Here is a 26,568-nt window from a genome sequence, read left to right on the forward strand (position 1 = left end):
CTGACGATTGTTGCAACTTTGTGCCTTCTTTGTTGTTGCAACACTTGCCATGGAACCCAGGGCCATGAACATGATGGGTGAAAACTCCACATCTGAGGCCCAACCTCAGCCCATCAATATTGCTCTGTGTATTGATTCAGAGCCAACCATTTCAAGAGCACAGCCCTCTTGAACATAATACTTCATCACAGATAAGAGGATGTCCCTCAATCACCAAAGATGGAGTTCTTTCTTTTCAAATACCTATTGAAAATGAAGCATACTACACAACAACAGAAGGGCACTGAGGAGGGAGAGTAGGGCACAGAAAGAGGTCTTGGAAAGCCCCACACAAAGCTTTCAACAAATTAGCATATGAAAGAAATCAATGGGCAGAGAAGAGTACTGGGGACCAGCACTTGTCCCCTCACCCTACTAATGTAAGGAGAGCAAGTGGAGGAAAGGCCACACCAAGCACAGGAGTCAAAAATCATGCATTTTGTAACATAAAAGTACTCACCTCTGTGTAGAGTAGTGCTGTTTGAGCTGCTGTTTTCCTTGCTCTGCCTGCTTCCTGTTTGGAAATGTATCTTTTTTCTAGTAAGATCCCTACTTCTGTTGCTCTTCATGTCTCTATCCAGAAAAGGGAGCTCCTCCAGAGATGCTCCCTGAATCCCAGTAGCCATCAATACCAGTGCTACAAGGACAAAACCTGGAGCTCCTCTAGAGATTCTCCCTGAACCCCAGCCACCAAATTCAGTGCTCCAAGGACAAATAACCTGGATGTCCTCTATAGGTGCTCCATGAACCTCAGAAGCCACAATGCCAATGTGATAAGGATAAGTGGAAACCTTAAAAAGTTAAAAGAACTCGGAAAATGGAGGTGCTCCTTTGTCATGCCTACTTATCATCAAATGGGTACATTTGATGGGAAGGGTATCCTTTCCTGAAAGCCCAGTGGCACCTACAGCTAGAAAAGTGTTACCCAAAGACTTATGAGGAATTAAACACAAGGAACCCTATCATTCATGGAAGAAGACTGGTACAAGGGACATCAGAAAAGACACAGAATGAGACTTTAGAAAGTGCTTGATAATTGGATCCTGTTAGAAAGTAATCTCTATGAATTCTCAGATTAATGTTAACTCATAGAACAGAAATATTGGGGTATCTTTGAGAGTGGTAGATCCTTCCCCAGCACACAGGCTACAATACTTCTCAAGGTTTTGGGCAATCACCTGAGGATTGAAATAAAGACAAAAGTCAGCAGGTCATTCTTGCAAGGGGAATGTTCTTTATTGCAACAAGTGGGGAGCATTATATCCCAGTTAGCAGGCCCTCCTGCAATAAGGATATGTAGATAACAGGAGCCTGCATCCAGGCAATAAGGATGGGCAGATAACAGGAACTTGCCTTATTGGAAGGAGGGGAACAAGTAGTATTGGCTAGATAAGCTCCTAGTAACAAGTTGTTAGGAATCTGCTTTAATCCTAGCACTCTAGAAGAGGAAGCAGAGCCAGGCAGTTTTATTCGAGTCTGAAATCAGAAGCCAGCCAGGGCTTCATAGTGGGTCTTAGCCTCAAGAATAAACAAACTAAAAACCAGTGAAGTTGCACATTTGAACTCACAACAGTTGTGACAGCATGCACAAGACCTGACAAAATCAGCTCAGGAAAAAATCCCAGTGCCTTAAATGGAGGTGGGAATGAAGTCCCATCCTTGGTTGACGAGTTATTGGCTATTGGTAGCTGACTGGAGGGGGAGAGTCAGTTTTCTTTTAGAGTGTAGCTCCTGGAATGTTGAACATGCTCCAGTGGAAGTCCACATATCCATGAATATATGACCATAAGAAATTGGACTTAATGGGTTACAAAACAAAGAAGACTTAAACTTGGATGTGTAGGAATTGAGAGTCTATTGGGAGGAGACGGAGGAGGTGAGCAAATATGCTCAAAATACATTGTACAAAATTCTCAAAGAACAAATGAAAATGAGAAAAACAGAAAAAACTCTGTGAGGATACAGAGATACATGATCATCCTTATCAATTGTGGCTCTGTAATAACATCTAGGAAATGGAAGCAACCTAGATGCCCATCAACCTGAATAGATGATGAAAACATGGTACCATGAAAGCTACTCCTCAGGGGGGGACATTCAGATAATTTTCTGTTCAGGAGTCCATGAGCCCTGTTTCTAAAGTGAATGGGGCCTTTAGAAATATGGTCTTACCTTCCACCTATGGGCTAACCAAGGGCAACACCAATAGGCTATAAATTTTGGGAGTTTCTTGGAAAACCCTGCCCAAAAACTAAAAAGAGTGCTTCTCGTGCTTGTATTGGGGTTTCTTTTAGGTGCTTATTGACTCTTGGATGGAGTTCTGTCATCCCAGTTGAGAAAAGTTCATTAAACTTAAAAATTTATACTCTGAATTATATGCATCATAGCTTTATTGCTTTGGATAAAGTGTTACTTGTGTGATTCTTTGTGACATTTTCAGACATTCTTGTTGTTATTTTTGTTCACCTCCCTCTGTAGTCTATATTTACCTACCTTTCCCTTCCTAAATAGCTCTACTTTTCCCATTCTCCTATCAGATCACTGGTATCCTGCCATAAGATAGGGACAACCAATAGACACATCCAGCTATGATGCCTATGAATCACTTCATCGCACTATAATCCTAAGAGGGCAGTAGTTGACAGAAGTTTCATCATGCCTAGTCCTCCTGAATCACTTTAGTTCCAAATGAACATACAGAGGTTTATATGAATTATAAAGTATTTGTCAGGTGGCTCAGGCTTCTTATTGGCTAGCTCTCTATTAATTATTAACCCATTTCTATTAATCTGTGTAACTCCATGTGGTCTTGGCTTACCAATAATGCCTGGGTCATTTGTTTCCCCGGCAGCTACATGGCATCTCCCTGACTCTACCTACTACCTCCCTCTATCCCTGTTTTGATTTCCCACATGGCTAAATCTTGACTGTCCATTGTCATCAACCAATAAGGAAACATATATTCACAGCATATAGTAGTATGTTCTCCATCTGGCAGTAGTGGCACACATACCTTAGCAGTAATCAACAGTCTTCTAATTGGATTGATGACACCTCCAACAAGAGGAGATATCATGCCTGCTACTGGAATCCTAGCTAACTATGCACTGCCAGTGAATTTGTGGTTATTGGACACGGATATACAACAACTAATTTTCAAAACCATTGTAATGCCTAAGAACAACCTATAAAATTTTAGTCTGAAACACACAGATAATTGTAGTCTTCACCCTTCATCAAGGAAACTTCTCTTTGAAATAGACAGAGCTCACTACTTAAAACTCGAACCAATCAAAATGCAGAGTCATGGAGTCCAGTCCCAAAGATTCATTTACAAAACACTCCTGCACCTCAGGCGCAGGGAACATGGTAGAAGAGGGTACAGGAAGATTGTAAGAAACAGAGGATCAGGGACTTTGCTGTGAGAGCGTTTCTCCCAGTAATAACAGAAGTTATACCCATAAAATCTCACCTATATGACTGCCAAAATGTGAGGTGAACAGGAATACCAATGAACATGCCAGACTGAATATGGACAAATCTGTAAGGCCTCATCTCTACAGTAAGAAATAGAGGCAATTGAGGAAAGGTGGAGGTGAGAGAGCTACCCTTCTCCACGGAAGAATACACCAATGTGTTGTTGAGTGCCAAAGAGTCCTGAAAATATACATAAACCTAGCATTATATGACTTATCAAGTTATGTTTAGAAATATATATGAATATGTGGATGCATATGTGCATGCATTAACAGTTAGTAAAAACAGGCCATGAATATGAAGGAGAATGGAGAAGGGTATATGAGAGGGCTTAAAGGGAGGAAAGTGAAGGGGGAATTTGGTATTTATAATCCCCCAAATTAAAAAAGAAACTTATAAGTACTCAAAACCCCATGAACAAAAAAATAAATGTTACAAATATACAATGGAATTTTATTCAGCTATAAAGAAAAATGAAATTTAATCATTTAAATTTAAGATAAATGGGTTGGAATTGGGAAAAATATACTGAAAGAAAATACCACAGATTGTCCCTTGTGTGGACCCTAGTGTCAAATCTTTAGGTTCTGTGTATGATTAGAGTACATGTAGAAGCAAGGCAACTGGAAGGGAACTTTGGAAAGGGGTGCAGAATAAAGCTTTTAAGGGAGGACAGAACAGAACACAGATGGTATGAAGGATGAAATGTGAATAATATGAGGGGAATGTAAGTGGTGAGGGTGATAGTAGGGTAGAGCAGAAGAGTAGATGGAGTAAGGGATAACAAACACTAAGGATGTTTGAAACAGCTTCATGGAAATTAATATTTTACAAGCCTTCTTAAACAATTATGGATATAGGGACTGGAGAGATGCATCTGAGGTTTAGAGGACTTGTGCTTCCAACAGAACCAGCAGACCCAGATACTAAATCCAGAATCAACATAGTGGTTAATGACCACCAGTAACTTTAGTTTCAGAGGATTTGTCACTATTGTCTTGCTTCTGTGGGCACTTCACTAATGAGGTACACTTGCAGAAAAACCACCTATACTCAGAAAATGAATAAAGAGTTTATATATATATACATAATATTTTATAAGCAAATAGTAAACTGATTTATAGAAAGGCAGACAGACAGACAGATGAGTTTTAATGGAATTATACAACATAGGGCATAACGCACCTCCTTTGAACCACTGACGGCCAAATGAAAGGTTCAGTGCATAGATGTAGTACATATACCCCTATGTTTTAGGTAAAGGAATGACCAAGATTCCACCAAAATCATACAGGCTATGATTTATACACCCATCAGAACTTAATAGTAAGACTCTATTGAGGAGAGCATCACACCTTTGATCACAGTACATGAAAAATTCAATCTGGTAACTTACCATAAGCATACAACCTGTTCTCAAGTTTTGACAGGGCCAGAAGCTGCTATGTCAGCTGCTGAAGGAGAAAAACCATTAATGGCCATACCAAGCTGCAAACCCTGAAAATTAAAACAATAATGGGCCCGAAAAGATGTACTCCGTGGTGCAATAGTGGCATGAATGTTATCAAGGTAACTGACCAAATTCTTGTTAGTGTTAAGGCCAAGTCCACAGCAGAAAATGCATGGCTAGTGCACTAAACCTAACAAAGAGCCATGAATAAGAACATCATAGACCTACAGGGAGACTTACTACAATTAATTTGTTTAATAAGCATAATGTCAAGGAGCCTTACATTATGTATTTTGATATCCATAGGATAGTGTAGTTCTCAGTCTGCATCAAGGAAACTGCTTCCTGTAGTGGGCTGCAGTGAATATGGAGACTCACAACTGATCAAAATGCCATGCCTATGGAGTGTTTAGCCATAAAGGGGACCATCATATCACACTTCCTCTGGTTAAGGCTCTAGGAACATCACAGAAGACGGGCCAGAAAGATTGCCAAATCCAGAGATTAAAGAAAGATCAGGGTGAAACAATGTCTAGTGAACAAGGCATGACTATTTCATTGATGAAATCATTGCGGTTGTGCCCAAGATCAAACCAATCAACCACCCCTCACAAAGAATTGGCCAGGACATCATTAAATGAGGACTTGTTGACAGTTGATGACTGTTAGGGGAAGGAGAATCAGTTTTTTTAGGGCTTTGACCCCCTATTGGTTTGGCCGTACACAAGATGGCTCAACAATGGGCATTTTTTAAACAACACTAATCAGACTCATAGCATCGTCAAAAGAATAACAAGAGTAACAAGGGAAAAGGCAATTGAAACATTGCAATTGTCAAAGATTCTAAAGAAGTAATCATAATCTTAAAGCCCAGATCAACTGTGTTGTGTCCACTCCACTCTGCAGCTGTACAGAGACTCTAGACTAATAGGCTCCAAGCTGGTTGGGGCTATGAATAACATATTCTGTGTGATGGCAACACAGTAGCGAAATGCACCCCCTCTTCCCTACCCTCTTCTTCCATCCTAAAAGTCATGCATTGATTACCTCAAATGTAAGATCAATTCCCTTTCCCCTGCAACCCATGAAAAAGAGATAGAGTAGCTACAAGTATGCTTGATAGACTACTCATCTGCCACAGAGCACAGAATATTCCTCCTTCCTCTGAAATCTATAAGAAGGGACCCCTCTCTGGTTCATGAGAAATATCTTGTCCCAGAACCTCCTTCATGATCCCATCTGTCTGTCTATGGCATTAATAATTCTAATCTTTTACCTCCAAAGGAAACTGTGACTCAGTGTTCTCCTTGAACCGAAAAGTGCAATCTTTCATAATGGTGATGAACTCCAGAAGGGGACTTTCAATCCTTGTATTGAAGAGGAATGGAGAGAATGGACATCTTCCACATCTTTCCACAGTTCCTGATTTTAAGGAAATCCTACAATTTTGTTTCTCTGTTTAGCATGAGACTGGTTGTGGGCTTCTTTTTTTATATTTTTATTATTTTTCATTACTGAAAACATTTTTACATTAAAATATTTTGGTCATATTCTTCCTCTTCCTCAAGTCCATCCAGATTCTCTCTTCCTCTGGACCCACTCAAATTTTAGTTTTTTCTTTAAAAATCAACAAAAAAACCAATACAACAAAAATCCACCAAACCTAGAGAAAAAAATACGACATCCAAAAACCAGCAGGAACAACATCATCTGTAATGAAATAAAAGCACACACAGAACTGTGGGATCTGTTGTTTGTGGTCAACTACTACTGATGATGAACCCTGCCCTGGAGTGATTGACATACCCAGTGCCATTCCATTGAAGAAAACTGCCTTTCCATCTCCCAGGCAGAAGAAATGGCAGTTCAGCTGATAAACTTTACACTAGCAGCTAGGTAATTAAAATATAAAAATAAAACAAAATAGTATGGAATAAAACCTACCACCTCAAAATTAGGTAAATGAGTAGAAGGAAAAGAGCCCAAGAGAAGTCACAGAGTCAGAGAATCATGGGTTTGCACAAACAGGTATTACATAAAAATACTAATCTGGAAAACATGTTTTAAATGCAAGGGACATGGTACAGACCTGTGAAGGTCCTGTGCCTGCTTCTTCAATCTCTATGATTTCATAAGAGCCCCTATGACTCTTACATTATTTCTGCCTTCTTTTCTATGGGATTCCTTAATCACTGGTGATAAAACACCATTACCAAGACAATTAATAAACGACAAAGTTCATTTCTGCTTGTGGTCCTAGATGTTGAAACTCCAACGTGGCTGGGAGGAATGGCAGGAATAGGTCAAACTTTCACTATTTGCAGATGATATGATAGTTTTCATAAATGAGCCAGAGAACTCTACCAGGGAACTCTTACAGCTGATTAACACCTTCAACAAAGTGGCAGGCTACAAGATCAATTCAAGAAAATCAGTAGCCCTACTATATACAGATGATAAAAGGGCTGAGAAAGAAATCAGAGAAACATCACCCTTTACAATTGCCACAAACAACATAAAATACCTTGGGGTAATGCTAACCAAACAAATGAAAGACCTGTATCGCAAGAACTTTGAATCTTTAAAGAAAGAAATTAAAGAAGACCTCAGAAAATGGAAAGGTCTCCCATGCTCTTGGATAGGTAGGATCAATGTAGTAAAAATGGCAATCCTGCCAAAAGCAATCTACAGATTCAATCTAATCCCCATTAAATCCCAGCACAATTCTTCACAGACCTTGAAAGAACAATAATCAATTTTGTATGGAAAAACAAAAGACCCAGGATAGCCAAAACAACCCTGTTCAACAAGAGAACGTCCAGATGTATCACCATCCCTGACTTCAAGCTCTATTATAGAGCTATAGTCCTGAAAACAGCTTGGTATTGGCACAAAATAGGCAGGTAGACCAATGGAATCGAATTGAAAACCCTGATATTAACCCACACATGTTTGAACATCTGATCTTTGACAAAGAAGCTAAAAATATACAATGGAATAAAGAAAGCATCTTCAACAAATGGTGCTGGCATAACTGGAGGCCGGCATGTAGAAGAATGCGGATCGATCCATATTTATCACCATGCACAAAACTTAAGTCCAAACGGATCAAAGACCTCAACATAAATCCAGGCACACTGAACCTCTTAGAAGAGAAAGTGGGTGGTACCCTTGAATGAATTGGTACAGGAGACAGCTTCCTGAACATAACACCAGTAGTACAGACACTGAGATCAACAATGAATAAATGGGACCTCCTTAAACTGAGAGCTTCTGTAAGACAAAGGACACAGTCAGCAAGACAAAAAGTCAGCCCACAGAATGGGAAAAAATATTCACTAACCCCACATCTGACAGAGGGTTGATCTCCAAAATTTGTAAAGAACTCAAGAAGCAAATCTACAAAACACCAAAGGATCCAATTAAAAATTGGGCTGCAGAACTAAATAGAGAATTTTCAATAGAGGAGTCTAAAATGGCTGAGAGGCACTTGATAAAGTGCTCAGCATCCTTAGCCATCCAGGAAATGCAAATCAAAACAACTCTGAGATACCATCTCACTCCTGTCAGAATGGCTAAAATCAAAAACACCAACAATTTATGCTGGAGAGGATGTGGTGAAAGGGGAACACTCCTCCATTGCTGGTGGGAGTGCCAACTTGTTCAGCCACTTTGGAAATCAGTATGGAGATTCCTCAGAAAAATGGGAATAAACCTTCCACAAGACCCAGAACTCCACTCTTAGGCATATATCCAAAAGATGCCCATTCATACAAGGATGTCTTTTCCACTATGTTCATAGCAGCATTATTTGTAATAGCCAGAAATTGGAAGCAACCTAGATGCCCCTCAACCGAAGAGTGGATAGAGATAATGTGGTACACTTACACAATGGAGTACTATTCAGCAGAAAAAAAAACAATGGAATACTGAGATTTGCAGGCAAATGGATGACAATAGAAGAAACCATCCTGAGTGAGGTTACCCAGTCACAAATAGAGAAACATGATATGTACTCTCTAATTTATGGATTTTAGAAATACATCTGGGGAGTGCGAGCCTACAGTACCATGGCCAGAGAGTGTGGGAAACAGAACCTTCATTCAGTGGCTGATGGAAGAAGAGGCAGACTCCCACGGCTAAGCACTGAGCTGAACTAAAAAAAGCCAGTAACAGAGAGGGAGGACTGATGACCAAAGGGATTAAGACTGGGCTGTTTTAACCCCAGAAACAGCTGACCTGACAAGGGTTAGCTCTTGAATCCCAGGCTGATGTCTGGGAATCCAGCATGGGACTGATCAAGACCCCCTGTCTGGGGGTGTCAGTGAGGAGACCTAGGTAACTATTGATCCTTGGGCAGTAGATCAGTATTCATCCCGAGTATACACATGGATTTTGGATTCCAGTCCAACAAAGTGAGTTGCACTCTCACCTTGAAATTTTGGGGGAGCGTTTGGGCCCTGCCCTGGATGAAATGACAGACTATGGACAAGCCCATGGAGGGCCTCACCCTCCCTGGGGAAATGAGGGGATATGGGTGGGTTGCGGGGAGGGCATCGGAAGAGGTGAGGGAAAGGGTGAGGGACCTGGAACTGACTTGTGAAGCAACCTTGTTTCTAATCTAAATTTAAACTTAAAAATGAATAATAAAAATAAAATAAAAAAGCACAAAAAAAGAAAATTTCAACATATGTCCTTATGCTCTGATGAATTTCTTCAGCAACTGGTATATTTTTTCTCCTTTTGCCTATTTTGATGTTGCTAATTTGGTTGTTCCTGTGTGTCTCATCTCTGTGGCTCTCTATTGAGTTTATTCTTTGAAGAGAGAATCCAGATTGAGAGACCTTTAGCAATTTTCCTATCTTGAATTTATTTCCCTATTTCATTCAACTGTTTTTTTTGTGTTGGCAAGATCTGATCAGAGGAGGAGGACTTGGGGAGTCTGGGTACTAAGTGTGTTCATGGAAGCTACACAGAATGGACCAGGCTAGATTACTGAGGATGTGCTATGTCTAGGGGGAAAAGTGTAATGATGGAGAAAGGGCAAAACATGTGCATGTGTGGTTGCAGCTAGAGTAGGTGTGGACAAAGGCCTGAGCTTAACTGCTGAGAGGTCAGGGTATGGTCAGACTAGGCTATGACAGTGGGTGCATCACAATGGCTAGAGTGTTCTCAGAATGTCATGGATTCTGGAGTCAAGGAAACTCACTAGGCTTGAGCCTAGAGGAGCACTTGGGAAGTGGGGAAACCTGCTGGTACAGAGAATACTTCTTCAGGAGCTACTGTGAATGGCTACAGGTAGGGCATTTCATGGTTGAGGTCTAGAGCTTGGCTGGGTAGCAATAATGTCTGGACAGAGATTGATGGTGGTGGGGAGGTGGGACCCATGATAGAACATGGAGAGTAGTAACATGGGGAGTCTGTGTCCATTTGATGGGGATGGAGACAGTGCTGAAGAGGTCTATTGGTGGTTGTAGGTAGGTCAGGTACTGGTAGAGTCCTAGAGCTTGGCCTCAGTTTAGGCAGTGTTGGTCAGAGTATTAATGGGTAAACTATATAGACCCGGCCAAAGCTTAATGGCCTCTGTTGCTGACAGTGAGAGTCACATTAGTCCATGGTCTGGGTTATGGGATCAAGACTAGATCTAATAGCAGGGGGGGAAAGCTTAGATGTTGAGGTTACAACATACACATTAGAACCTGGTAGAGGACATGGGAATTCGGAGTACCAACTGCAGTAGTGGAGGCAAACATAAACAGAAATGAGACAAGTTACAGGTAGTGCCATCCCAGATGAAGGTTAAACTTTCTCTGAGGCAAAGGAGGTTTAGTTAGGCTAGGCCATTGCAAAGATGTGGAAGCCTAGATATTGGCTATCACACAGGCTAGGTGGCCAGACTAGATCAGGACACTGGATGTAGGACCTGGGTAGAACTGGCAGGTTAGAGAAAGGCTTCATTGGGGAAGTCCAGGGAACCAACCAGGATGACCCCAGAGTAGGACTTGGGAAGTATGCATACCATGCCAGTTGATTGCAGCCCCACAGAAGGAGTCAGGGTGGACCCTGGATGTAAATATGGGAAGAATGGTATATTGTCCTGCTTCTTTATAGAACAGAACTAATAGAATATGTGTGGGATTTATTAGAGTAGCTTACAGGCTGTGGTCTGACTAGTCCAACAATGGAATCAGTAGTTTTTCACTCTACAAATCTGGTTGTTTCAGCTGGTCTTCAGTAAGCATCTAATTCCCAAAGAAGTAGGCTCTAATGCCATTGAGTCAAGAGCATGGGCAAGCAGGAAAAGAGCAATAATTTCTTTCTTCCTTGTCCTTTACCTAGGGAGCCACCCAAAGCTATAGCCGGCACCAAAGGTAAGTCTTCCCACCTCAAGTGATCTGGATTTAAGTTGCCTCTTCCTACCTCAAGATCCAATTAACTAAAATCCCTCACAGGTTTGCTCAGTGACTTTGATTTTTAGGTAATATCTGATGTAGTTAGTTGATAATTAAGAATAGTAATCACAAATAGGTAATGAGGGACATGGTTAAGGGAAACAGAAGGAACTTAAGACTGGTTTGGTAAAACCTAGACGTTGGCTCCTTTTCCATTGGGGGTGGACACAGTAGGACTATGAGAAGGGCTTGGAACAAGGCTAGATCTATTGGGTTACAGAAAAGTTTGTTGGGAACACCAAGGGAACTCATTGTGCTTGCTCTACAGGACATGGGAAATCTTGGTACCTACTGAGGTAGTGGAGGAAGGAAACATGTGGGTTGTTGCAGGTAAGGCAGTTGTGGGTAAAATCCTTTCCTTTGGTTTTAGTATAATCAATGTTGGAGAAAGGAATGTGGGACCCATACTAGACCCTATATGTTGAGTGAGTTTGATGGATGCATCCCAGAAGGTGTCTGTGGGTGACCACAGGTAGGGTGCCCAGGATGTAGCCCAGAGTGTGGCTGTAGCACTGATAGAGGTATTTAGGCTGGTCCTGGACATTGAATCTCAACAAGGACTAGACTGTGAATGAAGTCCTGTGGAGTCTAAATACCAAGTACTGGTGGGGTCACACAGAAGGAATCAGAGCATAACTGCTAGAGGTCGTGGTATGTCTAGGTGCTGAGGGGCATGGTGGAAAAAATACAGAAGGAAACTGGGTGGTTACAGGTAGGGTGAGAACTGCCAGCAAACTAGAGTTTTGCTACATCACAAGTAGTTTGTAAGAGTCAGAATAGTTGGGGAACAGGATGACAAATACAGGCGAGGCAATGGAGGAAGATTCAGAGGGTCTGGATAACAAGGCAATTAATGGGGGCCACATAATAGGGGTCTGGGTAGACCCTGTAGAAGGAGATGGGAAACCTGGTTACTCGGGAGCATGGTGGAAACTGCATGGTATGTTCTGGTGGTTTATTGCAGGTAAGTAAGTCCTGGATAGATTGGAGAACTTGTCGCTAGTGACAGCTGAGTTAGTCAGAATAGGCCAAGACAGCAAAACCCTTAGGAAGCCTAGAGATCAGGTGTTGTGCAGGGAGGACTGGACTGACTAAGCCATGGCATTGATCACAGGAAAAAGGATTTGAAGGGGATAACAAGGGTACTCACCAGACTAGAATCTGGAAGAGGGCTTGGGAAGTCCGGGTACCTAAATGGTTGTGAGTTCTGGGAAGAAGGGACCTATTAATGTTTGAAGTTAGGACGGGTACTATCCGCAGCACAGAGTTTGGTTGCTGGAACACTCAGGGTTTGTGAGATTAGGCCAGGCACAGAATATGAGATAGGACTTTGGAGACAACTGTGAGGAATCTATGTACTAAGCAGTGATGGTCACACAGAAGGGCTTTGCTAGACCCTGGAGGCTGAAGAAGGAAGTCTGGGTACTAAGTAGCATGGTGGAGGCAGCCTAGAATGTACCTGTGAGTAGATGAAGGTAAGGTGTTTCCTGCCCGAAGCCTGAGGTCTCAAGTGGTCATACTACGCTGACGTGAATTACTTACTACCCTCACAATGTCTAGTGATGGCTGCTGTGTCAGTAGAGTTTGAGGAGCAAACTAGGCCAGGAAACTAGTTTTATGATCTTTACTAGATCTTCCAGGTTGAAGGAAAGATATAATGGGCTCCGATGGGGAGATCAGGGCAACTTACCTGTCTAGACGCTACAGGACGACAAGGAAAATCTGGGTAACAAGCAGCATTGTTAATGCTGCCTCAAATGGACCTGAGTGTTATTTCAGTTTTGATAGGCCCTAGATAATGCCTAGAGTTTCTCTGAAGCAAAGCCATGGTGGACAGTTAAGTCCAGAGCTATGGTTTGGGGAACTTAATGAAGTAGAGATGTTGCCTGCTGTGCAGGTAACCTGGACCAGACCAGGCTGTGAGACACGGGTTATAGAACCCATGGTTTGTGAGCCGAGGCCACATGTGGTCTGTTGTGTGAAAGGCATGGATGGGAAGACAGGATTGTTCACTGGTTCTCCTGATGGACGTTTGAGGAGGACATGAAGAGTCTATGTTTTGAGGACCTTAACTGTGCAGGGGCGGCAGAGTTGTCACAAAGAAAGGATAAGGTTAAAACTCCATAGAGGTTGTATTACATTTGCATGGAAGCAGTGAATCAGATCTTCTCCAGAAGTTGCCTATGCATTCATGTAGGTAGGCCATGTGCCAATCAAAGCCCAGAGCTTGCCTGCAGTACAATCTGGTGTGGACATACTTGGCAGGGGAAAAAGATATGGGATAGGGTCTAGAGCAGTTATATTTCAGAAAAGTTATGGATGAGGAGGTCAAGGTCAAGCCTTACCCTAGATGATTACATGTGAAGTGTGGATGACTAATGTGGTGGCAGATGCTTCACAGAAAGTACCTGTAGACAAATCCTGTGAATGCAGGTTTTGGTTAGGCTTAGAGGTTGTCTCTGACCCGAGCTGGGGTGGTTAGACTATGCTAGTATCAAAGATACGTGACCCTGGTGATGCATAGAAGTTATCAGTTTTACAGACATGGCTGGCTGAGTAGACCATGATTCTGGGTGTGGAAACCATGCTTATATCTGGTGGGCCTCAGAACAGGCATGATGGGGAGGTCAGGGGTACTGGCCAGTCTAGCCCCTGGAGGATGACATGAGAACTCTGGGTAAAAAGTGGGTGGTGGAAGCTATAGGAGGCTTCAGGTAGGGTTTTCCTGGCTGAAGCCTAGAGCTTGTCTGAAGAACAGGCCTTGGTGTTCAGACTAGGCTAATGAAAGGAAGCGATACCTTGAAGAGGCCTAGATGTTGGGGACTGTATAGGCTTGGGTGACCATGCTAGGCCAGGGTGCTGCTGTGGGATCCTGGTTAGATCTGGGGACTTGAAGAAAAAGAATGCATGGGGATGTTGGTGGAATCCACTGTGATCGACCCTGGAAGAGGACAGAAGTCTGTGGTCCTACTGGGGTGATTGGCACATCACAAAAAGGACCTATGAATAGTTTCAGACAGGTCAATAAGTGGTCTTAGCCAAGAGTTTGGTTCTGAAGTACGAAGAGGTGGTCAGTCTATGCAGGGCTTGGTGATGTTAGATGCATGAAAGACACTGGAGGCTTAAATAAGGAAGTCCGGGGACAGAATGAGGTGGTCCATGTGTTCCAGAAGTGGCCTCTGGATGGCTGCATGCAGCCTGAACTTGATAGCAAGACCCTATTGAGGAGACCATCACAGCTTTGATCACAGTACATGAAAAAGTCAATCTGGTAAGTGACCATAAGCTTACTCCCTGCTCTTTAGATTGATAGTGTCAATGGGTGTTATTCCAGAAGCTGGGTGAAAAAAATCAATCATAGCTGTACCCAGCTGCAAACCCTGCAAGTCAAAAGAATATTGGGCCTGGCAAAGATTTACTCATGGGTACAATAGTAGAAAGAATGTCATGCAGGTAACTGGCCTCTTTCTTGTTCATGTTAAGATCCACTCCGCAAGGGAAATCCCATGTCTATTACAGTTACCCTAACCAAGAGCCCATGGCTAAGGAAATCTTAGTCCTAACGGAAGACTTACTACCATTATTTTGATAAGTAAGCATAATCACAAAGGTGCCTTCTAAATATGTATTTTGATTTCCCTATGTTAGTGTAGCTCTCATTTGGCATCAAGGAAGCTTCTTCTTGTACTGTGCTGCATTTAACATGGAGACTCACAACTGTTTAAAATGCCATGTCTATGGAGTGTTGAGCCATAAAGGGGACCATTATATCACACTGCCTCTCATTAAGGCTCTGTGAACATCATTGAAGAGGGGCCAGAAAGATCATCAGATCCAGAGTTTAAGGAGGATCAGGGTGAAACCACGTCCTGTGAACAGGGCATGACTATATCACTGATGAAATCATTGCTGTTGTGCCCAAGATCAAACCAGTCAACCACTACTCACAAAGAATTGGCAGGGACATCATTATCTGAAGACTTATTGACATTTGATGACTGTTAGGGGAAGGAGAATCAGTTTTTTAGGGCTATGACCCCCTATTGGGTTGGCCTTACACAAAATGGCTCAACAATGGACATTTTATAGACAACACTAATCAGATTCATTGCATTGTTGAAAGAATAACATCAGTAATAAGGGAAAAGTTGATTGAGACATTGCAATGGTCAACGAATCTAAAGAAGTGATCATAATCTTAGAACCCAGATAAGGTGGTGCTGTGTCCACTCCCATCTGCAGCTGTATAGAGACTCTAGACTAATAGGCTCCTTCACGGTTGGGGCTACAAAGAGTGTAGCCTGTGTGATGGGAAAACAGTAGCAAAATGCACTCCTCTTCCATACCCTCTTCTTCCATCTTAAAAGTCATGCTTTGATTACCTATAACATAAGATAAATTTCCTTTCCCTTGCCAACCTGAAAAATAGCCCACCTAGCTATAAGTGTGAATGATAGCCTGTTCATCAGTCACAGAGCAAGGAACTTTCTTCCTTCCTCTGAAGTGTATAACAAGTGACCCCTCTCTAATTCATGAGCAATATCTTGTCCCAGAACCTCCTTCATGATCGCATCTGTCTGATTATGGCATTAATAATTCTAATCTTTTATCCTCAAAGGAAAATGTGCCTCAGTGTTGTCCTGGAACACAAACCTGCATTCTTTCATAATGTTGATGAACCCCAGAAGGGCATTTATAAGCACTGTATGAACTGGAATGGAGAGAATGGACATCTTTCCACATTTTTTCACAGTTGCTGATTTTAATGTAATCTTACAATTATGTTTTCTCTATTCTTGCAACTTGAGTTGTGGGTTTCTTTATTATTTTTTCATCAGTTTTCATTATTTAAAATATTTTTACATTAAATGTACATTGATCTTTTTTTTTTCTCCAGATTTATTTTGGTAAAAAAAATCAGATATAACCTTTCAAAAATTACATTAATGTTTAACATGCATTCAAATAACTTTCTTTTTTTCCAGTTTAAATTTAGATAAGAAACAATGTTGCTTCACAAGTCAGTTCCAGGTCCCGCTCCCATTCCCTCCCCTCCTCCCATGCCATCCTCCCAACCCCCCCCCCCCGTTATCCGCTCATTCCCCCAGGGAGGGTGAGGCCCTCCATGGGGTTGCCCATAGTCTGTCATTTCATATAGGGCAGGGCCTAGACCCTTCCCCAAGAGTTCAGGGTGAGAGTGCACCTCACATTGTTCTATGGGAGTCCAAAGTCCGTGTGTATACTTGGGATGGGTACTGATCTGCTGCCCAAGGCTCAATAGGTTCCCTAGGCCTCCTCATTGACACCCAAATTCAGGGGGTCTTGATCAGTCCCATGCTGGCTTCCCAGGCTAATGCCTGGGATTAAAGAGTTAACCTTTGTCTGGTCAGCTGTTTCTGGGGGTTAGACCAGCCCAGTCTTAATCCCTTTGATCATCAGTCCTCCCTCTCTGTTACTGGCTTTCTTGAGTTCAGCTCAGTACTTAACCAAGGGAGTCTGCCTCTTCTTCGATCAGCCACTAAATAAAGTATCTGTTTCCCAGACTCTCTGGCCATAGGATTGTAGGCTGGCACTCCCCAGATCTATGTCTAAAATCCATATATGAGAGAGTACATGCCATGTTTCTCTTTTTGTGACTGGGTTACCTCACTCAGGATGGTTTCTTCTAGTGTCATCCATTTGCCTGCGAATCTCATGATTCCGTTATTTTTTTCTGCTGAATAGTACTCCATTGTGTAGATGTACCACATTTTCTCTATCCACTCTTCAGGTGAGGGACATCTAGGTTGCTTCCAAGTTCTGGCTATTACAAATAAAGCTGCTATCAACATAGTGGAACAGACATCTTTGTTGTATGAATGGGCATCTTTTGGATATATGCCTAAGAGTGGAGTTGCTGGGTCATGTGGTAGGTTTATTCCCATTTTTCTGAGGAATCTCCATACTGATTTCCAAAGGGGCTGAACCAGTTGGCACTCCCACCAGCAATGGAGGAGTGTTCCCCTTTCACCACATCGTCTCCAGCAAAAATTGTCACTGGTGTTTTTGATTTTAGCCATTCTGACAGGAGTGAGATGGTATCTCAGAGTTGTTTTGATTTGCATTTCCCGGATGGCTAAGGATGTTGAGCACTTTCTCAAATGCCTCTCAGCCATTTTAGACTCCTCTATTGAAAACTCTCTATTTAGTTCTGCAGCCCACTTTTTAATAGGGTCCTTTGGTGTTTTGGAGACTTGCTTCTTGAGTTCTTTGTAAATTTTGGAGATCAACCCTCTGTCAGATGTGGGATTAGTGAATATTTTTTCCCATTCTGTGGGCTGCCTTTTTGTCTTGCTGACTGTGTCCTTTGCCTTACAGAAGCTTCTCAGTTTCAGTAGGTCCCATTTATTAATTGTTGATCTCACTGTCTGTGCTACTGGTGATATGTTCAGGAAGCTGTCTCCTGTACCAATTCATTCAAGGGTACCACCCACTTTCTCTTCTAAGAGGTTCAGTGTGCCTGGATTTATGTTGAGGTCTTTGATCCATTTGGACTTAAATTTTGTGCATGGCGATAAACATGGATCGATCCGCATTCTTCTACATGCCGGCCTCCAGTTATGCCAGCACCATTTGTTGAAGATGCTTTCTTTATTCCATTGTATATTTTTAGCTTCTTTGTCAAAGATCAGATGTTCAAACATGTGTGGGTTAATATCAGGGTTTTCAATTCGATTCCATTGGTCTACCTGTCTATTTTTGTGCCAATACCAAGCTGTTTTCAGGACTATAGCTCTATAATAGAGCTTGAGGTCAGGGATGGTGATGCCTCCGGACGTTGCCTTGTTGAACAGGGTTGTTTTGGCTATCCTGGGTCTTTTGTTTTTCCATACAAAATTGATTATTGTTCTTTCAAGGTCTGTGAAGAATTGTGCTGGGATTTTAATGGGGATTGCATTGAATCTGTAGATTGCTTTTGGCAGGATTGCCATTTTTACTACATTGATCCTACCTATCCAAGAGCATGGGAGATCTTTCCATTTTCTGAGGTCTTCTTTAATTTCTTTCTTTAAAGATTCAAAGTTCTTACGATATAGGTCTTTCACTTGTTTGGTTAGCGTTACCCCAAGGTATTTTATGTTGTTTGTGGCAATTGTAAAGGGTGATGTTTCTCTGATTTCTCTTTCAGCCCTTTTATCATCTGTATATAGTAGGGCTACTGATTTTCTTGAGTTGATCTTGTAGCCTGCCACTTTGCTGAAGGTGTTAATCAGCTGTAAGAGTTCCCTGGTAGAGTTCTTTGGGTCATTGATATAAACTATCATATCGTCTGCAAACAGTGAAAGTTTGACCTCTTCCTTCCCAATTTGTATCCCCTTGATCCCCCTTTGTTGTCGTATGGCAATAGCTAGAACTTCAAGTACCATGTTGAAAAGGTATGGAGAGAGTGGACAGCCTTGTTTTGTTCCTGATTTTAGAGGAATTGCGTTGAGTTTCTGTCCATTTAGTTTGATGTTGGTTGTTGGTTTACTGTATATAGCTTTTATTATGTTTAAGTATGTCCCTGTTATCCCAGATCTCTCCAAGACCTTTATCATGAAGGGGTGTTGGATTTTGTCAAAGGCTTTTTCAGCATCTAGTGAGATGATTATGTGATTTTTGTTTTTCATCTTGTTTATATGGTGGATTACGTTGATGGATTTTCGTATGTTGAACCATCCCTGCATCCCTGGGATGAAACCTACTTGATCGTGGTGAATGATTGTTTTGATGTGTTCTTGGATCCGATTTGCCAGTATTTTATTGAGTATTTTTGCATCAATGTTCATGAGGGATATTGGTCTGAAGTTCTCTTTCTTAGTTGTATCTTTGTGTGGCTTGGGGATCAAATGTACATTGATCTTATTATTTGCCTTCCTCAAGTTCATCCAGATCCTTTCTTCCTCTCTGACAATCCCGCCATTTGCTGTTCCTTTAAAAATCAACAAAAAATCAATACAACAAAAATCCCCCAAACCTAGAGAAAAAAATACAGCATTCCAAAAATAAGCCTGCAGTTACAACAACATTTATAATGAAATAAAAACCCACACAGAACCTTCGGATCTATATTTATTATCAACTAACTCTTATTTATGAGCCCTGCCCTGGAGTAATTGACATATCCAGTGTTATTCCATTGAAGAAAAATGCCTTTCCCTCACCCTGGCGGTAGAAATGACAGTTCAATTGCTAACATTTACACTACTGACTCATTTTTAACTAAATAAATGACTAGCTAACTAACTAACTGTTTGTGTAACTAACTGAATAAGTAACTAACTAGCTAATTAATTAAATAAAATATGGGAAATAAAATACTGTGGTATGAAACAAAACCTATCACCTCAAAGTTAGACAAAACAAATAGAAGGAAAAGAGCCCAAGAAAAGTCACAGAGTCATAGAATTATGAGTTTGCACACCCAGGTATTACATAAACACATTAATCTGGAAAACATACTTTAAATGCAGAGGACCTGGTACAAACCAGTGAAGGCCCTGGGCATAATGCTTCAGTCTCTATGAGTTCATATGAGTCCCAATGGCTCTTACATACTTCAGCTTTGTTTTCTGTGGAATTCCTTGATCACTGGTGATAAAACACCAGTATCAACACAAGTTACAGAAGTGAAAGTTCATTTGGGTTTGTGGTCCCAGATGCTGAAAGTCTATCATGTCTGGGAGGCATGACAGGAGGCAACAGGTAACAGAGTAACAGCAGGAAGCTGAGAGCTCTTATCTTGAACCACAAGCACAGTGAAGCAGGTAGGAAAAAAACTGGCAGGAGTATTTTAGCTCTGAAAACCTGTCCTCAGTAAAATCCATCCTCCAGCAAGGCCTCATCTCCTAAAACTGTCCAAATGGGCCAACAACTGTGAAACAAACATTCAAGTATGGGAGCCTACAAAGGACACTCTCATTCAAACTACTACAAGGGACATTTTCTCAGTTTGGTTCCTATTTTCCTCCATTTATTTGATATTTACAAGTTTTGTGGGATAGACACTTTCAACATATGTCCTTATGCTCCCATGAATTTCTTCAATAACTGCTGATATTTTTCTCCTTTTGTCTATTTGGGGTTATTGATTTGGTTGTTCCTTCTCTCTGTGTGTCTCTCTCTGTGGCTCTCTAGTGGGTTGATTCTTTGAGTAGAGAATCCAGATTGAAAGACCATTAGCTAGCTTCCTATCTTGAATTGATTTCACTGTTTCATTCAACTGTTTGTTTGTGTCTGCAAGATCTGGTCAGAGAAGGAGGTGTGGGGTGTCTGGGTACTAAATGTGTTCATGGAAGTTACACTGAAGGGACCAGGCTACATTCTAGAGAATCAGCTAAGTCTAGGGGGAAAGTGGACTGAGGGAAAAAGGGCAAAATATGTCTGTCTGTGATTGCAGCTAAGTATGTAAGGACAAAGGCAAGAGCTTAAATGCTGAGAAGTAAGGGTGTGGTCAGACAAGGCTATGACTGTGGATGCATCACAAAGGCTAGAGTGTTCTAAGAATGTCCTGGATTCTGAAGTCAAGGAAACTCACTGAGCTCTAGCCTAGAGGAGCAGTGTGGAGGTGGATAGCTATTGGTACAGAGGATCATTCTTTAGGAGTGCCTGGGTATGGTTACAGGTAGGGCATTTCATGGGTGATGCCTAGAGCTTGGCTGGCCTGACAGAGTTTGGTGGAGCTGGGGCTGTGGGACCCATGATAGAACATGGAGAATAACATGGGGAGTCTGTGTTCATTTTATGGGGATGGAGACAGTACCAAATAGGCCTATTGGTGGCTGCAGGCAGGTCAGGGACTGGTAGAATCCTAGATATTCGCCTCAGTATAGGCAGTGTTGGTCAGAGTACTAATGAGTAAATTATATGAATCTGGCTGAAGCCTACAGGTCTGTGTGGCACAGACAGGGTGAGTCACATTAGTCCATGGCACTAATTATAGCATCAAGACTAGATATGGTAGTAGGAAATAACCTTGGATGTTGATGTAAGGACATACATATTACAACCTGGAAGAGGACATGGTTATTCAGAGTACCACCTGGGGTGGTGGGGAAAAATAGACAACAGACATGAGGCAAGTTGCAGGTAGGGCCATCCCAGATGTAGGCTAGAGCTTCTCTGAGACAACGGTGGTTGTGGTCACCCTAGGTTCGTGCAAAGATGTGGAAGCCTAGGTATTGGCTATCACACATGTTAGGTGGCCAGACTAGATCAAGACACTGAAGGTGGGACCTGGGTAGAACTTGCAGGTTACATGAACGCTTCAGTGGGTAAGTCCAAGGAACCAACCAGGCTGACCCCAGAGGAGGCCTGGGGATGTCTGCATACCAAGTCACTTGTTTGCAACCCTACAAAAGTTGTTAGGGTGGACCCTGTAGGTAAAGGTGGGAAGAATGGTATAAATGATAAAATGAGGTTGTGTGTGATTTATTAGAGTGGCTTTCAGGCTGTAATCTGACTAGTCCAATAATGGCTGTCTACAATGGAAGGTCCAGGAATCCAGGAGATGTTCATTCTATAGGTCTGATTGTTTCAGCTGGTCTTCAGTAGGCATCTAAATACCAAAGAAGTAGGCTCTAATGCCAGTGAATCAAGAGCATGGGCAAGCAGTAAAAGAGCAATAATTTCTTTCTTCCTTGTCTTTTACCTAGGCAGCTACACCCAATTCTACACCACATCATAGGTAAGACTTCCCACCTAAAGTGATCTGGATTTAAGGTGGGACTTCCTACCTCAAATGATCCAGTTAACTAAAATCCCTGTGTAGGCCCTAATGCCAGTGACTCGAGAGCATGGGCAAGCAGGAAAAGAGCAATGATTTCTTTCTTTCTTGTCTTTTACCTAGGCAGCCACACCCAATTCTACCCCGCAACATAGGTAAGTGTTCACACTTAAAGTGATCTGGAATTAGGGGGGAACTTCCTACCTCAAATGATCCAATTAAGTAAAATCACTCACAGGTGTGCTAAGTGACTTAGATTTTTAGGTAATAGCAGATGTGGTTAGTTGATAATCAAGAATAGTAATCATAAATAGGTAATGAGGAACATGGTTAAAGGAAACAGAAGGAAATTATTACTGGTTTGGTGGAAACCTACACCTTGGATCCTTTGCCGTTGGGGGTGGACACAGTAGGACTATGAGAAGGAATTGGGACAAGGGCTACATCTATTGGGTTACAGAAAGGTTTGGTGGGAACACCAAGGGATCTCATTGTCCATGCTCTTCAGGAGGACATGGGAAATATTGGTACCTACTTATGTAATGGAGGAAGGGAACCTGAGGGGTTTTGCAGGGAAGGCAGGAGTTAGTGAAATCCTTGACCTTGGGTATGCCATTCTCAAGGTTGGAGCATGGGATATGGGGCCCATAGAAGACCCTAGAAAATTATATGGGGAGTGAGTTGAGGCATGCATCCCAGAAGAGGTCAGTGGGTGATCACAGGTATGGTGTCCTGGATGTATCCTAGAGCTTGGCTTTATCACAGGGTTGATATTTAGACTAGTCCTGGGAACTGGATGTTAACAAGGGCTAGACTGTGTATGAAGTCCTGTGGAGTCTGAACACCAAGTACTGGTGGGGTCACACTGAAGGGATCAGAGCACACCTGTAGAGGGCAAGATAAGTCTAGGTGCTGAGGGATATGATGAAAAAAAACACAGGAGGAAACTGGGGGGTTACATGTAGGGTGAGTCCTGCCAGAAGCCTAGTGCTTTGCTGCAGCACAAGTAGGGTGTTGAAGTCAGGCTAGGTTGGAACACAGGAGGTAGAGTACAGACTAGGCAATGGAGGAACATTCAAGGTCTGGATAACAATGCAGTTGACGGGGGCCACATAATAGGGGTCCAAATTGACCCTGCACAAGGAGGTGTGGAACCTGGTTATTCAGGAGCATTGTTAAAGCATCATGGTAAGTACTGATGGGTAATTGCAGGTATGTTAGTCCTGGTTTTAGCTGAGATCTTGGTTGTAGTGACAGCTGAGTTAGTCAGAATAAGCCAGGACAGAAGATATGGAACCCTTAGGAAGCCTAGAGATCAGCTGCTGTGCAGGGAAGACTGGACAGACTATGCCATGGCACTGATCCTAGGAAAAAGGCTTGAAGGGGATGCCAAGGGTACTCAACAGACTAGTCCCTGGAGGAAGACTTGGGAAGTCTGGGTACCTAAATGGGTGGTGAGGGCTTGGAACAAGGGACCTATTAATGTTTGCATTTAGGACTGGTGCTATCTGAAGCACAGACCTTGTTTGCAAAGCCTGCAGCTGGGGAACAGTGAAGTCTCAGGTGGTCATACTAGGCTGCTGCAAAATATTTGCTACCCTGACAATGCCTGGTGATGGCTGCTGTGTCGGTACGGTGTGAGGGGCAAACTAGGCCAAGAAACTAGTTTTATGATCTGTGCTAGATCTTCCAAGTTGAAAGAAAGATATTAATGGGCTTCTATGGGGAGGTCAGGGCTACTTACGTGTCTATACACTACTAGAGACAGGGAGAATCTGGGTAACAAGGGCATTGTTAATGAGACCTCAAAGGGCCCGGTGTGTGGTTGCTTATAGGGCAGGTCCGGGCTAAAACCTAGAATTTGTCTGCAGGAATTCCAAGGTGGTCACAAAAAGCCAGAGGAAAGATAAGGGACCTTAAGGAAATAAAGATGTTGCCTGATGTACAGTGATCATGACCAGCCCAGGCTGTGAGACCCAGGTTATAGGACCTGCTGGTTTTGAGCCCAGGCCAGATCTGGCAAGTTGTGCAAAAGGCTTGGATGGGAATCCAAAAGAGCTCATTGAGTACCTGATGGACCTCAGCTGAGTACATGAATAATCTTTGTATTGAGTACGTTGATTGGGCAGGATAGTTGGGTTGTCACACAGTCAGGATCAGGCTAAACCTCAATTGAGGTTGTAGAATAATTGCCCTCAAAGCAGTGAATCAGAGCTTGTCCAGAATGTGCCTATGCATAGCTACCAGTAGGCCATGTGCGGATCAAAGCCTAGATCTTGGCTGTAGTACAATCTGTTGTGGTCATACTGGGCATGGGAAAAAGCTGTGGGATAGGGTCTAGATTTGGTATTTTTCAGAAAAGGTATGGATGATAATGTCAAGGTCAGGCCTTAACCTAGATGAGTATATGTGAAGTCTGGTTTCCTAATGTGGTGGCAACGGCTTCACAGAAGGGATCTGTAGGCAAATCCTGGGAATGCAGGTTTTGGTTAAGCTAAGAGCTTCTCACTGACCCAGGAAGTTTTGGTTTGTCTGTGCTAGTGCCAATGATGTGTGACCCTGGTGAAGCCTAGAAGTTGTCTGTTGTACAGACATGGCAGGCCAGAATAGACCATGATGATTCAGGATTTGAAAACCATGCTTAGATCTGGTGGGTTTCAAACAGGCATGAAGGGTAAGTCAAGGGAACTTACCCGGGCTAGACCCGGGAGGATGACATGAGAACTCTGGGTAGAAAGTGGATGGTGGAGGCTGCTCATAAGGGCCCTATAGGAGGCTACATGTAGGGTTCTCCTTGCTGAAGCCTAGAGCTTGTCTGAAGAACAGGCCTTGGTTTCAGACTAGGCTAATGAAAAGGAAGTGATACCTTGAAGAGGCCTAGATGTTGGCTACTGTGCAGGCTTGGGTGACCAAGCTAGGCCAGGGTGCTGCTTGTGGGATCCAGGCTAGATCTGGAGACTTGAAGAAAAAATGAATGGGGATGTTGTTGGAATACACTGGGATTAACCATGGAAAAGAACAGAATTCTGAGATCCTACAGGGTTGATGGTCACATCACAGAAAAGACCTATGAATGGTTTCAGATAGGGAAAAATGTGTTCATAGTCTAAAATTTGGTTCTGAAGTACAAAGGGCTGGTCATTCTATGCAGGGCTGGGTGTTGTTAGATGTATGAGGGACATTAGTGGGTTAAATTGGAAGTTGGTGACAGAATGAGTTGGTCCAGGTGTTCCAGAAGTGGCCTCTGGATGGCTGCATGCAGCCTGAACTTGATAATAAGACCCTATTGAGGAGAACATCACAGCTTTGATCACAGTACATGAAAAAGTCAATCTGGTAGCTGACCATAAGCTGTTTGGTTTGATAGTGTCAAAGGGTGCTGTGCCAGTAGCTGGGCGAGAAAAGTCAATCATAGCCGTACCCAGCTGCAAACCCTGCAAGTTAAACAATGATGGGCCTGGCAAAGATTTGCTGACAGGTACAATAGTGGCATGATTTTCGTGGAGGTAACTGGCCCCTTTCTTGTTAGCTACATGGCTAATATAGTAAACCTAACCAAGAGCCCATGGCTATTTAAACCATAGGCCCAACAGGAGACTTGCTACAATTATTTTGTTAAATAAGCATAATGACAAGGTGCCTTCTAAATATGGATGTTGATATCTCTATGTTAGTGTAGCTCACAGTCTGCATCAAGGAAGCTTTTCCTGTAGTGACCTGCAGTTAACATGGAGACTCACAATGGTTAAAATGCCATGTCTCTGGAGAGTTTAGCCATTCAGGGGATCATTACATCACTCTCCATCTAGTTAAGGCTCTGGAAACATCACAAAAGAGGGGCCAGGAAGATTATTAGAGCCAGATGTTAGGGAACATGGCATGACTATGTCATTGATGAAGTCATTGCGGTTGTGTCAAAATCAAACCTGCCAATCAACCCTCACAAAGAATTGGTCGGGACATCATTAACTGAGGACTTATTGGCAGTAGATGACTGTTAGAGGAAGGAGAATCTGGTTTTTTTTAGGGCTATCCACTATTGGGTTGGCCGTACACAAGATGGCTCAACAATGGGCATTTTTAGACAACACTAATCAGATTCATTGCATCATTAAAAGAACAACAACAATAATAAAGGAAAAGTTGATTGAGACATTGCAACTGTCAAAGATTCTAAAGAAGTTATCATAATCTTAGAGCCCAGATCAACTGTGCTGTGTCTACTCCCATCTGCCGCTGTATAGAGACTCTAGACTAGTTGGCTACAAGCTAGTTTGGTCTATGAATAGCATGTTTTGTGTGATGGCAACACAGTAGCTAAATGCACCCCTATTCCCTACACTCTTCTTCCATCCTAAAAGTCATGCATTGATTACCTAAAAGGTAAGATCACTTTCCTTTCCCCT

The 26,568-nt window shown here is 42.4% G+C and overlaps 1 protein-coding gene across 3 annotated transcripts in view; it reads left to right on the plus strand.

The window, feature by feature from the left end:
* Positions 1-10,181: 10,181 nt before the first annotated feature.
* The window catches only part of LOC121139938 (spindlin-2-like), a 90,121-nt gene continuing 73,734 nt past the window's right edge, over positions 10,182-26,568 (plus strand). For 2 of the 3 annotated variants that reach the window (XM_040743962.1, XM_040743964.1), the window contains exons 1-4: positions 10,182-10,264; positions 11,306-11,337; positions 22,092-22,123; positions 22,286-22,317. The gene's annotated coding sequence lies outside the window, so the exon portion shown is untranslated. Of the gene's footprint in view, positions 10,265-11,305; positions 11,338-20,965; positions 21,062-22,091; positions 22,124-22,285; positions 22,318-26,568 lie in introns of those variants that run through there. The other variant, XM_040743963.1, reaches the window with a different exon arrangement.

Source organism: Mesocricetus auratus, unplaced genomic scaffold (assembly GCF_017639785.1).
Source record: "Mesocricetus auratus isolate SY011 unplaced genomic scaffold, BCM_Maur_2.0 Super-Scaffold_100003, whole genome shotgun sequence".
NCBI lineage: Eukaryota > Metazoa > Chordata > Mammalia > Rodentia > Cricetidae > Mesocricetus > Mesocricetus auratus.